General features: G+C 44.0%; 1 pseudogene; it reads right to left on the bottom strand.

Moving 5' to 3' along the window:
- LOC123999788 overlaps positions 1-13,298 on the bottom strand; it is a 112,418-nt pseudogene that overhangs the window by 37,744 nt on the left and 61,376 nt on the right.

The raw sequence follows: 13,298 nt of genomic DNA, 5'->3' as shown, positions 1-13,298 counted from the left end.
CTGCGTGCAGTTTGAAAGAAGTTGAAGGTCGTTTTGTGAGCCATTGCTAATTAGTGTCAGCAGAAAGACTGGAAGTCATAGACATTTCACTAAACCTAGTAAGCAAGTTACTTCAAACTGCATGCAGAGACATACAAATGTTATAAAAATGGTATCCATGAGTTCAACTGACTCTGTGTAAGTATAAAAAGGGCTTACTTGCCAAAATCTCACACTAGTCTTTTAAAAGCACGTCTCGGTAGAAATATTGTATATAAATCATAACTTTGGAGTAGAGGCAACAATTTAGTAGTGACAGCCCACCACTGCAAAATGAATATAGGTGAAACACTGCTTACAGTATTACTATACATCGCTGGCATCCAGAACATACCATCTCTTACAAAGATAACTATTGTTTGTCTTGTACCTGATTTGTTCTTGCACTCAATGTCGAAGCCTGTGATTGGGCTGTTTCCATCAAAGCCCATGGTCCAGCGGAGGGCGATGGTTCTGTCCTTCACCTCTCTGATCTCCACCTCAGGAGGGTCCGGGGGCTCTGAAGGACACCACAAAGTCACACATATGTGTTAGACCCCTGCACAGGCATGAATTTTAACCCCAAGTGTAACGATATTCGTCTTCCTCTGATGAGGAGTATGAAGGATCGGACCAATATGCAGCGTGGTACGTGTCCATGTTGATCATTTATTAACATTGAACACCAAAAACAAAATAACAAGGACAACGAACGAAAACGAAAGAGTCCTGTCTAGTGACGACACACAAAACAGAAAAACACCCACGAAACACAAGTGGGAAAAGGCTCCCTAAGTATGATTCTCAATCCGAGACAACTAACGACACCTGCCTCTGATTGAGAACCATACCAGGCCAAACGCAAGCACAACATAGAAAACGGAACATAGACCACCCACCCAACTCACACCCTGACCGTACTAAAACAAAGACATAATAAAAGAACTAAGGTCAGAACGTGACACCAAGCCCTTCCCATGCCTGCGACCTTAAAGCCCTACCCAACCCAGGCCAGATTGCTTCAGCCAAATTTAAGGCCCCGGCCTGCCTGAAACCTGAAACCTGAAACCTGAAACCTGAAACCTGAAACCTGAAACCTGAAACCTGAAACCTGAAACCTGAAATCAGAAACCTGAAACCTGAAACCTGAAACCTGAAACCTGAAACCTGAAATCAGAAACCTGAAACCTGAAACCTGAAACCTGAAACCTGAAACCTGAAACCTGAAACCTGAAACCTGAAACCTGAAATCAGAAATAACTTCCGCTTTTAGTAAATCTATTAGATGCCCCTCTGTCTGTCACTCGCTCTCTGTGCGTAGCGCGCTCTGCATTCGCTCTGCTCATGGCGCTTTGACTCGGAGTATTCCTAGCAACAGCTCCGCTTAGGCTGCTCTGCTCAATGAAGAGACACGGGAGAGCAGTTAGCTTTTAGCTACTTTTCGTGACAAAACTCAATGAACATTATTATTATCTGTGAAATAATCTGTCCTGTTTTATATTTGAAGAGGTTGAAGCACCTCTGACACTTCTTAGTCAGATATAACTGTGCAGTGCAGCAGAGCACCAGCAAATGGCTCAGCTTCAAAATGTTAGTGATCAATTTAGTGATTCCCGAGCCCTGCCCGTACCATATTTACTGATGAAAAAACAAGCAAGGTAGTAGTGAAGGACTAGCTAGCTAGCTACACCTACTAGGGAGTCCATTAACTGCAGTAGCTGAGCTCAAACTTCATCCAAGTCCTACTATGGAGAAGCCACACAAACGGCAAGGATGGCGAGACATCTTGATGACACTGCATGCCCCTGGACATGCTCCAAAGACCATCTTTTCTTACTCTGCCCTTTTGACCACCTCCCTCCGATGATCAGTCAAGCTATGAACTTTCCGACCCTCTGATAACCTTGAATAATGCTGTTGTTGTTTTTCTAAATTGCTCGTCTTTTTTTGTGTTGCTTTAAAGCGCTTTGAGATTCTTTATGTAATGAATAGCGCTTATGTAAGTTGAATAAATTATTATTATTATTGTTATTATTATGCTGATGTTGCATCATTACCTTATTTTTTTTGGGGGGGGGTTGTATGTTTTCATGACAATTGTCAGTGTTAGGCAGCTGTACCTTGCACTGTTAGCTGAATGATCCCTCGGTCTTCACCATAGGAGTTGATGGCATGGCAGGAGAAGAAGCCAGAGTCTTCCCTCCCTGTAGGCCGGATCTGCAGAAAATGGAAAAAGAGGGTCAGCTACATAGATAAGAAAGTGCATGGGAAATACTCATTCTGGGCTATATCATTCACAGACAGGGCTCATGATGAGCCATCATAACAAACTGACAAACTCAGTAGGCAGGCTTTTTCTCCAACGCTTTGGTCCAAGCTAAATCTCTGCATAACCAGTAGCGCTCCACCTGGCCTCAGCTGAGGTAACTGTAACTGGGAAGCGAGCAGTACCACTCCCCCTGGTGGTGTGTATGTGTACCTGCAGGGTGGAGATGACCTCATCGGCCACCTCTTTGACGGTGACCACGTAGCGGTGGCTGCTCTCTGGGTTGATGATGCGATCCTCCTTCTCCCAACGCACCATGATGGGTTTCTCCCCGTGGGCCGTGCAGCTCATCCTCTTCTCACTGCCCTGCGTGGCCAGCGTGGTGTTGGGGTACGACGTGATCATGGCTGGGACTGGGAGGGAGAGAGAAAGAGGGGAGGGAAAGAGAGAGAGAAAAGAGGAGAAGGCATATGTTACATTAGTTATGAAGTAAGACTGGCTGAACATGTTTAGCCATAATACAATTCCGGTGGGACATCATAGTGATACCTGCCACATGGAGGGTAGTTACAAGACAGGGGAACAGTGTAAGGAATCAAATCTCGCTGCTCAAATTAAACTTAATTGAGTCATAGTATAGCTGACTTCATTGGTTGCAAAGTGTGCTGGTTTGCTCCAACTTCTAACATAATATAAAATAAACTCTATGCCTGCCTGTTATGTTGACCTGTGACAACTAACATCTTATGACCACAAGCAGACAAGGCTTGGATAGGAGTAAATAGTTATTGGTCGGTCTCTGACAGCACACCAAGGACATCACACTACACACACTAGAGACTCAAACACACACAGCTCATTGCCCACACAACTGAGTGTGTAATGACACACTCTGCTCCACCTACCCACCCCCCATGCACACACACACACACACACGCACGCACACACACACACACACACACACACACACACACACACACACACGCACGCACGCACGCACGCACGCACGCACGCACGCACGCACGCACACACACACACACACACACACACACACACACACACACACACACACACACACACACACACACCATGGCTCCTGTGATGTAATGGGAAGTGTCAGGCGAGGGGGTGCATTTAGGCTTCATCTCTTATTCACTCCCCAGCCATTTTGAGCCGTGCTACAGAAAAATAAGGCTGATTTATTTAGCATGACAACTATGAATTCTTTGTGAGATGCACTTGGAGAAGTGAGGGAAAAAAATATTAATTACAGCCTTCTGTAAATGTTAGTATTTTGAGCAATGGTGGTCTCATTTTACAAATGATTACATAGTCATAAACTATAACACACATTGATGACGTTGTCCACCAGAATTACCAGAATTATGACATAGGATGATGTTGAGATTGGATGAGAGGCCTTCAATGGGACGCTACACTGTTGAAAAAAACGTAGTCAATGAAACGCCTACTGTAAGGAAGGGCTACATGAGGTGAGGTGGGCATCACACAGAAGGAGACAAGACCAATGTAACCAGTGTGTGAGAGAGTAAGCAGCACAGCTGTGTCTGTCTGTCTGTCTGTCTGTCTGTCTGTCTGTCTGTCTGTCTGTCTGTCTGTCTGTCTGTCTGTCTGTCTGTCTGTCTGTCTGTCTGTCTGTCTGTCTGTCTGTCTGTCTGTCTGTCTGTCTGTCTGTCTGTCTGTCTGTCTGTCTGTCTGTCTGTCTGTCTGTCTGTCTGTCTGTCTGTCTGTCTGTCTGTCTGTCTGTCTGTCTGTCTGTCCACAGTGCCAGGCTGTTCCTGTAATTGCTGTGTTGACGTATTTCTTTAATATCTAGCAGAATTATGGGCAGAGGAACACGGCTCTGGGGGCAGGGGAGCGAGGTGACGCCTCCACTGGGAGACTCGCACATTAGACAACCACTCATTTTCTATTTCACCCTGCGGACTAAATAAACAGGCATGCGCACACGCAAGCGCTTTATTCAGCAGCACTGACGGATATGTGTATCTCTAGCTGACAGAGGAGAGGCTAGTAGAGCCCTGTTTCAAAACCTCCAGCCCAGAGGGCAACAACCATGATGCACTCCAGCCTGCTCAGCCTGCTTCTCTGTCTGCCTGCAGGGAATTCTGGGATATTCTGCTCCCGCGAGAGAAAATGATGCAGCCCACCCCTCCCAGGCTCCCTTTCACCTGGCCAGGTTACCATGCCAACTAGCATCGGACAATCTCTCTCTCCCTCTCTCTCCATCCCCGTTCTCAGAAGAGGCCATTTATAGTACCAGGAGTAGAACATGGACCAGCCATTGATTTCCAACAGGACCATGATTATACTATCGCAGCCCCGAATGTCGCAATGCAGACCCAAAATAAAAACAGGAATATATAACGCATCTCTGTATCTTGTAATAATGTTGGTCATGTGACAAACAATAACATCCTTTAGCAAATAGTCAGGAGAAACGATAGTTAAAAACACTGCCTGCATTGTTGTCGTCCATTAGAGGCTCAAGAAGAGTAAATAAAAGCTCAAAATAGACCCTGTCTGTCTCAATACATTAATCAATATATACAGTGCATTCGGGAAGAGTTGAGTCCCCTTGACTTTTTCCACATTTTGTTACGTTACAGCCTTGTTCTAAAATAGATTACATCGTATCGTCGTCGTCCCCTCACTCTACACATAATACCCCATAATATAACAAAGCAAAATCCGTTTTTTAGACATTTTTGCACATTTATAAAAACCTACTGAAATATTACATTTACATAAGTATTCAGACCCTTTACTAAGTACTTTGTTGAAGCACCTTGGGCAGTGATTGCAGCCTCGAATCTTCTTGGGTATGACGCTGCAAGCCTGGCACACCTGTATTTGGGGAGTTTCTCCCATTCTTCTCTGCAGATCCTCTCAAGCTCTGTCAGGTTGCATGTGGAGCATCGCTGCACAGCTATTTTCAGGTCTGTCCAGAGATCTTCGATCGGGCTAAGTTCCGGGCTAAGGCTGGGCCACTCAAGGACATTCAGAGACTTCTGGAGCAGGTTTTCATAAATAATCTTTCTGTACTTTGCTCTGTTCATCTTTCCTTCGATCCTGACTAGTCTCCCAGTTCCTGCTGCTGATAAACATCCCCACAGCATGATGCTGTCACCACCATGCTTCACCGTATGGATGGTGCCAAGTTTCCTCCAGACCAGCTTGGCATTCAGGCCAAAGAGTTCGATCTTATTTTTTTCAGACCAGAGAATCTTGCTTCTCATGGTCAGAGAGTCCTTTATGTGCCTTTTGGCAAACTCCAAGCGAGCTGTCATCAGCCTTTTAATGAGGAGTGGCTTCTGTCTGGCAACTCTACCATAAGGGCCTGATTGGTGGAGTGCTGCAGAGATGATTGTCCTTCTGGATGGTTCTCCCATCTCTGCAGCGAAACTCTGGAGCTCAGTAAGAGTGACCATCGGGTTCTTGGTCACCTCCCTGACCAAGGCCCTTCTCCTCCGATTGCTAAGCTCTAGGAATAGTCTTGGTGGTTGCAAACTTCTTCCATTTAAGAATGATGGCGGCCACAGTGTACTTGGGGACCTTCAATGCTGTAGACAGTTTTGGTACCCTTCCACAGATCTGTGCCTCGGCACAATCCTGTCTCGGAGCTCTCACGGCAATTCCTTCGACTTCATGTCTTGGTTTTTGCTCTGACATGCACTCTCAACTGTGGGACCTTATATAGACAGGTGTGCACCTTTCCAAATGATGTCCAATCAATTGAATTTACCACAGGTGGACTCCAATTAAGTTGTGGAAACAAGGATGATCAATGGAAACAGGATGTACCTGAGCAAAATTTCGAGTCTCATTGCAAAAGTCTAAACTTGTTTTCGCTTTGTCATTATGGGGTATTGTGTGTAGATTGTTGAATGAAAAAAAATATTGAATCCATTTTAGAATAAGGCTGTACCCTAACAAAATACCCTAACAAAATACCCTAACAAATACCCTAACAAAATACCCTAACAAATACCCTAACAAAATACCCTAACAAATACCCTAACAAAATACCCTAACAAATACCCTAACAAAATACCCTAACAAATACCCTAACAAAATACCCTAACAAATACCCTAACAAAATACCCTAACAAAATACCCTAACAAATACCCTAACAAAATACCCTAACAAAATACCCTAACAAATACCCTAACAAAATACCCTAACAAAATACCCTAACAAATACCCTAACAAAATACCCTAACAAATACCCTAACAAAATACCCTAACAAATACCCTAACAAAATACCCTAACAAATACCCTAACAAATACCCTAACAAATACCCTAACAAAATACCCTAACAAATACCCTAACAAATACCCTAACAAATACCCTAACAAAATACCCTAACAAAATACCCTAACAAATACCCTAACAAATACCCTAACAAAATACCCTAACAAAATACCCTAACAAAATGTGGAAAAGTGAAGGGGTCTGAATACTTTCTGAATGCACTGTACATTTTGGTGGCAGTAGCAGGAACTGAACTTGACAAACACATGACAAACAGGTTGTATCACCAGGCAGACTTAAATAGATGTGCCATGCTTATGCCTGATGTGAAATATGCAGTAGGCCTATATTTCCACCATCTTATTCACTCAGTTGAAACAGATAACAAAACATCCCATCTCATACCAACCTGACACCCCTGATCCATCAACATGCAGTACATTGAATGGTCATCTAACAGAAACATGAACCTACACTACTGTTCAAATTTTTTTATATATTTTTTTAAAATTTTACCTCTATTTAACCAGGCAAGTCAGTTAAGAACATATTCTTATTTTCAATGACGGCCTGTGAACGGTGGGTTAACTGCCTGTTCAGGGGCAGTTCGGGGGTTTGAACTCGCAACCTTCCGGTTCCTAGTCCAACGCTCTAACCACTAGGCTACGCTGCCACCCCAAAGGTTTTGGGTCACTTAGAAATGTCCTTGTTTTTAAAAGAAAAGCACATTTTTTGTCCATTAAAATATAATCAAATCAATATGAAATACAGTGTATTCACTGTTAATGTTGTAAATGACTATTGTAGCTGGAAATGGCAGATTTTTTAATGGAATATCTACATAGGCGTCCAGAGGCCCATTATCAGCAACCATCACTCCTGTGTTCCAATGGCGCAAACTGGCACTAACCAGAATAGAGAGAGGTGTGGGAGGCCCCGGTGCACAACTGAGAAAGATGACAAGTACATTAGAGTGTTTAGTTTGAGAAACAGACGCCTCACAAGTCCTCAACTGGCAGCTTCATTAAATAGTACCTGCAAAACACCAGTCTCAACGTCAACAGTGAAGAGGTGACTCCGGGATGCTGGCCTTATCGGCAGAGTTGCAAAGAAAAAGCCATTCTCAAACTGGCCAATAAAAATTGAAGATAAAGATGGGCAAAAGAACACAGACACTGGACAGAGATATGGCTTTTTTTCTGGTTAGTGCCAGTTTGCTCTGTTCTGTGAGTAGTACGCAGTGTTGTACGAGATATTCAGTTTCTTGGCAATTTCTCGCATGGAATAGCCTTAATTTCTCAGAACAAGAATAGACTGATGAGTTTCAGAAGAAAGTTATTTCTTTCTGGCTATTTTGAGCCTGTAGTCGAACCCACAAATGCTGATACTCAAGATACTCAACTAGTCTAAAGAAGTCCAGCTTTATTGCTTCTTTAATCACACAAACAGTTTTCAGCATGCTAACAGAATTGCAAAATGGTTTTCTAATGATCAATTAGCCTTTTAAATGATCAACTTAGATTAGCTAACACAATGTGCCATTGGAACACAGGAGAGATGGTTGCTGATAATGGGCCTCTGGACACCTATGTAGACATTCCATAGAAAATCTGCCGTTTCCAGCTACAATAGTCATTTACAACATTAACAATGTCTACACTGTATTTCTGATCAATTTGATGTTATTTTAATGGACAAAAAATGTGCCTTTCTTTCAAAAACAAGGACATTTCTAAATGACCCCAAACCTTTGAACGGTAGTGTATGACTGTAGATTCCAGGTCGGATGGACAGCCGCAGGCATCAGGCTCTGTTTACCCCAGCAGAGTGAGTTTCTGGCTGAGGAATGTAGGCCACAGGGTGCCCTGGTTGGATGACTGAACCATGGGAGTGAGATGAGAATGAGACGGGATCACTCCCTACAGGAGCCCACTGCCCCTGGGGCACTGTGTGTGTGTGCGTGTGTAGAGTGGGTAGGTAGGGGGAAGGGCGGTGATGGCACAGAGATGACTGGTTCACTGGGTGCTAGCTCTACTCACTGCACCAAAATAATTCCCTTAGCTGCACAATTGGGTTGGATATTGAGCATGATGCTGAGTATATGGCTGCAGACAGGCTGCTTTGTGTGGGGAGTTGGCTGTAACAGAGGAAGGTGAGAGAGAGAGAGAGAGAGAGAGAGAGAGAGAGAGAGAGAGAGAGAGAGAGAGAGAGAGAGAGAGAGAGAGACAGACAGACAGACAGACAGACAGACAGACAGACAGACAGACAGACAGACAGACAGACAGACAGACAGACAGACAGACAGACAGACAGACAGACAGACAGACAGACAGACAGACAGACAGACAGACAGACAGACAGACAGAACGATTATTTTCTATACTCCAGTGTCTGAGGGAAGCTGTCTGATTGGGTGATTGGGAGCTTGGCGACCAGGCAACAATGCTGTTTTTCACCAATTAAGTCTCATTATGTGCGTGCTCTCATCATTGTGTCTCGGAGCGTTATGAGTGTATTGCCCTTAATTGATCCTAATTGGCACTGATAAACATTAAGTGGCTGTTGACCCACTTTGATAAAACCAACCTACTCTGGATTAGTGATGCATCCAGTCAATTGCATCAGTGGAGGTACGTACAGTATACAGTAGAGACTGTAGTCATTTAGACAGGGGAATGGGTTCAGATGTTTTTGGTTCCCTCAGCTGCACAAAATCTAAATAAGGGCATGGGTAATTTTAAGGAAGGTAGAATGAAGTGTTAACGTGTCTTGGCAATATGCCAAATATTTTGAACCTATGATATATAAAGTATGAATACTGTGAATATACACTTGCACGCACGCACCTACACATGTACGCACACACGTACACATGCACGCACGCACACACATAAAGCTGTGAAAATACTGCTAGTGCAACATAAGCTATTTCTGCTGGCTGTGGGCGTCTGTGACAGCGTTCCAATGTGTTGATGCATGGTGTATTATGGTTAGGCATTAGCCTATGCACAGACACTAATAACAATGAAAACGTCTCACTATGACATCACAACAGACGCAATTAATTTCCCCATGCGTCCGCCACAATAGCCTGGCCGAATGGAATCTGTCTAAACCGCTGAATTACAGTAGCAGCCTGTGAGGACCATGATTCTTCAGTAATGGCCTCTGTGTGTGTGTGTGTGTGTGTGTGTGTGTGTGTGTGTGTGTGTGTGTGTGTGTGTGTGTGTGTGTGTGTGTGTGTGTGTGTGTGTGTGTGTGTGTGTGTGTGTGTGTGTGTGTGTGTGTGTGTGTGTGTGTGTGTGTGTGTGTGCCTATATGTGTGTATTTTCCAGTAACACAGCCAGGTAAACTTCTATGAGTGATCACCCAGTCAAAAGCTCATCCAGTACTGTATATCACCTGACCACTTTACAGCCATCACTTCCAGTGTTGCTCTAATTTACACCTAAGCCTCTTAAGTGGCAGCAGCTTCCCAAGCAGCAGTGGTGTCATATGGCCTGGATAAACAACACACACCAGTACAGCACAGCCTGTACTGCTCCAGCAGTCTGCTACATGCTTACCGTCTATGTAGAGGAGAGGAGGATACAGTCTGATCTGGGTACAGTATATAACACTACACCTGCTAGTCTGCAGCATGCTTAGTGCCGACATGTATGGAGAGGAGGATACAGTCTGATCTGGGTACAGTATATAACACTACACCTGGTCAGCAGAGGACAGGCCCTGTGGGTTAACGAGGGTCTCGTCTGGCACAAGCACACTGATCCATAGGAGACAAGAGGAGCAGGGCTCCCAGGGAGGCTCACGTTCCAGAGAGCAGGAGGGGCAAACACAACCAACACTCGATCGCCCCGATCCGACCGCACAATGATCAAAACAACAACCTGATCCGGGAGACCAGCTCAACCTAAGGGAGAACACACAGGCTCACACACAGACACATACATGCACGCACGTACGCACGCACGCACACACACACAACGCAGAGGGACATCTGTCTGTGTGTGTGTGTGTGTGTGTGCGCGAGCGCGCGCGCGTGTGTGTGTGTGCGTGCAGACAATACTGAGCAACCTATGTCCAAAAAATGTACACAGCGATGAAAATCTCCCACTCCTGTGGGTACTCTGCTGTGTGTGTCTAGATGTAAGTGTGTAGTGCACAGGAGTTTGGTGGCACCTTAATTGGGAAGGACGGGCTTCTGGTACTGACTGGAGTTGAGTCGGTGGAATGGTATCAAATACATCAATCTCATGGTTTCAATGTGTTTTATGCAATTCCATTTACTCAGTTCCAGCTGTTATTATGAGCCGCTCTCCCCTCAGCAGCCTCCACTGGTGTACAGTGTATAATTGTGTTTATCCATATCAGTGTGTATGTGCTTGTTCGTAAGTGTACGTGTCCTGGTACATGTACTGTGTGTGTGTGTGTTTTTGAGGCATTGTGTGAGAGTATTACATGAGTGATTGAGTCAGACGGACGGACGGACGGACGGACGGACAGACAGACAGACAGACAGACACTCTGCTCTGACCAGATAACAGCTACAAGGGTAAAGGCTCCCACACTGTGACTGGAATTACATGAGCACCCAGCCCAGCCTTAGGAGTGCAGCAGGAGATCACACACACACATGCCACGTACAGAGATACACACACGCACAAGGACATACACGTACACAAACATACACGTACAGTTGAAGTCGGAAGATTACATACACTTAGTTTGGAATCATTACATCTCGTTTTTCAACCACTCCACAAGTTTCTTGTAAACAAACTATAGGACATCTACTTTGTGCATGACACAAGTAATTTTTTTCCAACAATTGTTTACAGACAGATTATTTCACTTATAATTCACTGTATCACAATTCCAGTGGGTCAGAAGTTTACATACACTAAGTTGACTGTGCTTAAACAGCTTGGAAATTCCAGGAAATGCTGTCATGGCTTTAGAAGCTTCTGATAGGCTAATTGACATAATTTGAGTCAATTGGAGGTGTACCTGTGGATGTATTTCAAGGCCTACCTTCAAACTCAGTGCCTCTTTGCTTTACATCATGGGAAAATCAAAAGAAATCAGCCAAGACCTCAGATAAAAATTGAAGACCTCCATAAGTCTGGTTTATCATTGGGAGCAATTTCCAAACGCCTGAAGGTATCACGTTCATCTGTACAAACAATAGTACGCAAGTATAAACACCATGGGACCAGGCAGCCGTCATACCACTCAGGAAGGAGACACGTTCTGTCTCCTAGAGATGAACGTACTTTGGTGTGAGAAGTGCAAATCAATCCCAGAACAACAGCAAAGGACCTTGTGAAGATGCTGGAGGAAACAGGTACAAAAGAATCTATATCCACAGTAAAATGATACCTACATCGACATAAACTGAAAGGCCGATCAGCAAGGAAGAAGCCACTGCTCCAAAACCACCATAAAAAAGCCAGACTACGGTTTGCAACTGCACATGGGGACAAAGATCGTACTTTTTTGGAGAAATGTCCTCTAGTCTGATGAAATAAAAATAGAACTGTTTGGTCATAATGACCATCTTCATGTTTGGAGGAAAAAGGGGGAGGCTTGCAAGCCGACGAACACCATCCCAACCGTGAAGCACGAAGGTTGCAGCATCATGTTGTGAGGGTGCTTTGCTACAGGACGGACTGGTGCACTTCACAATATAGAACGGCATCATGAGGCAGGAAAATGATGTGGATATATTGAAGCAACATCTCAAGACATCAGTCAATAAGCTTGGTCGCAAATGGGTCTTCCAAATGGACAATGACCCCAAGCATACTTCCAAAGTTGTGGCAAAATGGTTTAAGGACAACAAAGTCAAGGTATTGGAGTGGCCATCACAAAGCCCTGACCTCAATTCCAAAAAGCTTGTGCGAGCAAGGAGGCCTACAAACCTGACTCAGTTCCACCAGCTCTGTCAGGAGGAATGGGCCAAAATTCTCCCAGCTTATTGTGTGAAAATTGTGAAAGGCTACCCAAAACATTTGATCCAAGTTAAACAATTTAAAGGCAATGCTACCAAATACTAATTGAGTGTTTGTAAACTTCTGACCCACTGGGAATGTGATGAAAAGAATAAAAGCTGAAATAACTCATTCTCTCTACTATTATTCTGACATTTCACATTCTTAAAATAAAGTGGTGATCCTAACTGACCCAAGACAGGGAATTTGTACTAGGTTTAAATGTCAGGAATTGTGAAAAACTGAGTTTAAATGTATTTGGCTAAGGTGTATGTAAACTTCCGACTGCAACTGTACACATAAACAACACACACCTCCCAGACACACTAAGAACCTAATTTACCCAGAAACTTTGGCTAAAAATGTTTATGTTGATTTAGGACAATCAACAGTTCCTCCTTCATATTACAAATCAGTGCAGTTTACATAGTCCATTCAACATCAACATCAAATGGGAACTCCTTTAACATGAAAGATGAAAACAATAGTCTGGCCTCACTTTTTCAACAGTTTCCTTTTTTCACCTGAAGAGGGAGGTGTTCCTATTGGAAAAATCTACTTCCGAAACTTATAGTATAATCATAGACTTTAACATCTAAAGGGAGACCCATGGGGAAGCACTAGGCTACATGTTGGCTCTCACTAGAGACATTCATGAAAGCCTTTTTATGGAGTCTTCCCGAGCATCCATTTCTGTTTGATTTTGTCATGTTAGTGGTCTGTGCTGGAATGAGTTTCCATGT

Source organism: Oncorhynchus gorbuscha, linkage group LG16 (assembly GCF_021184085.1).
Source record: "Oncorhynchus gorbuscha isolate QuinsamMale2020 ecotype Even-year linkage group LG16, OgorEven_v1.0, whole genome shotgun sequence".
In the NCBI taxonomy this organism is placed as follows: Eukaryota; Metazoa; Chordata; class Actinopteri; order Salmoniformes; family Salmonidae; genus Oncorhynchus; species Oncorhynchus gorbuscha.
Note: the sequence above shows the minus strand (reverse complement) of the source record. Positions and strands in the feature narration are given on the sequence as shown.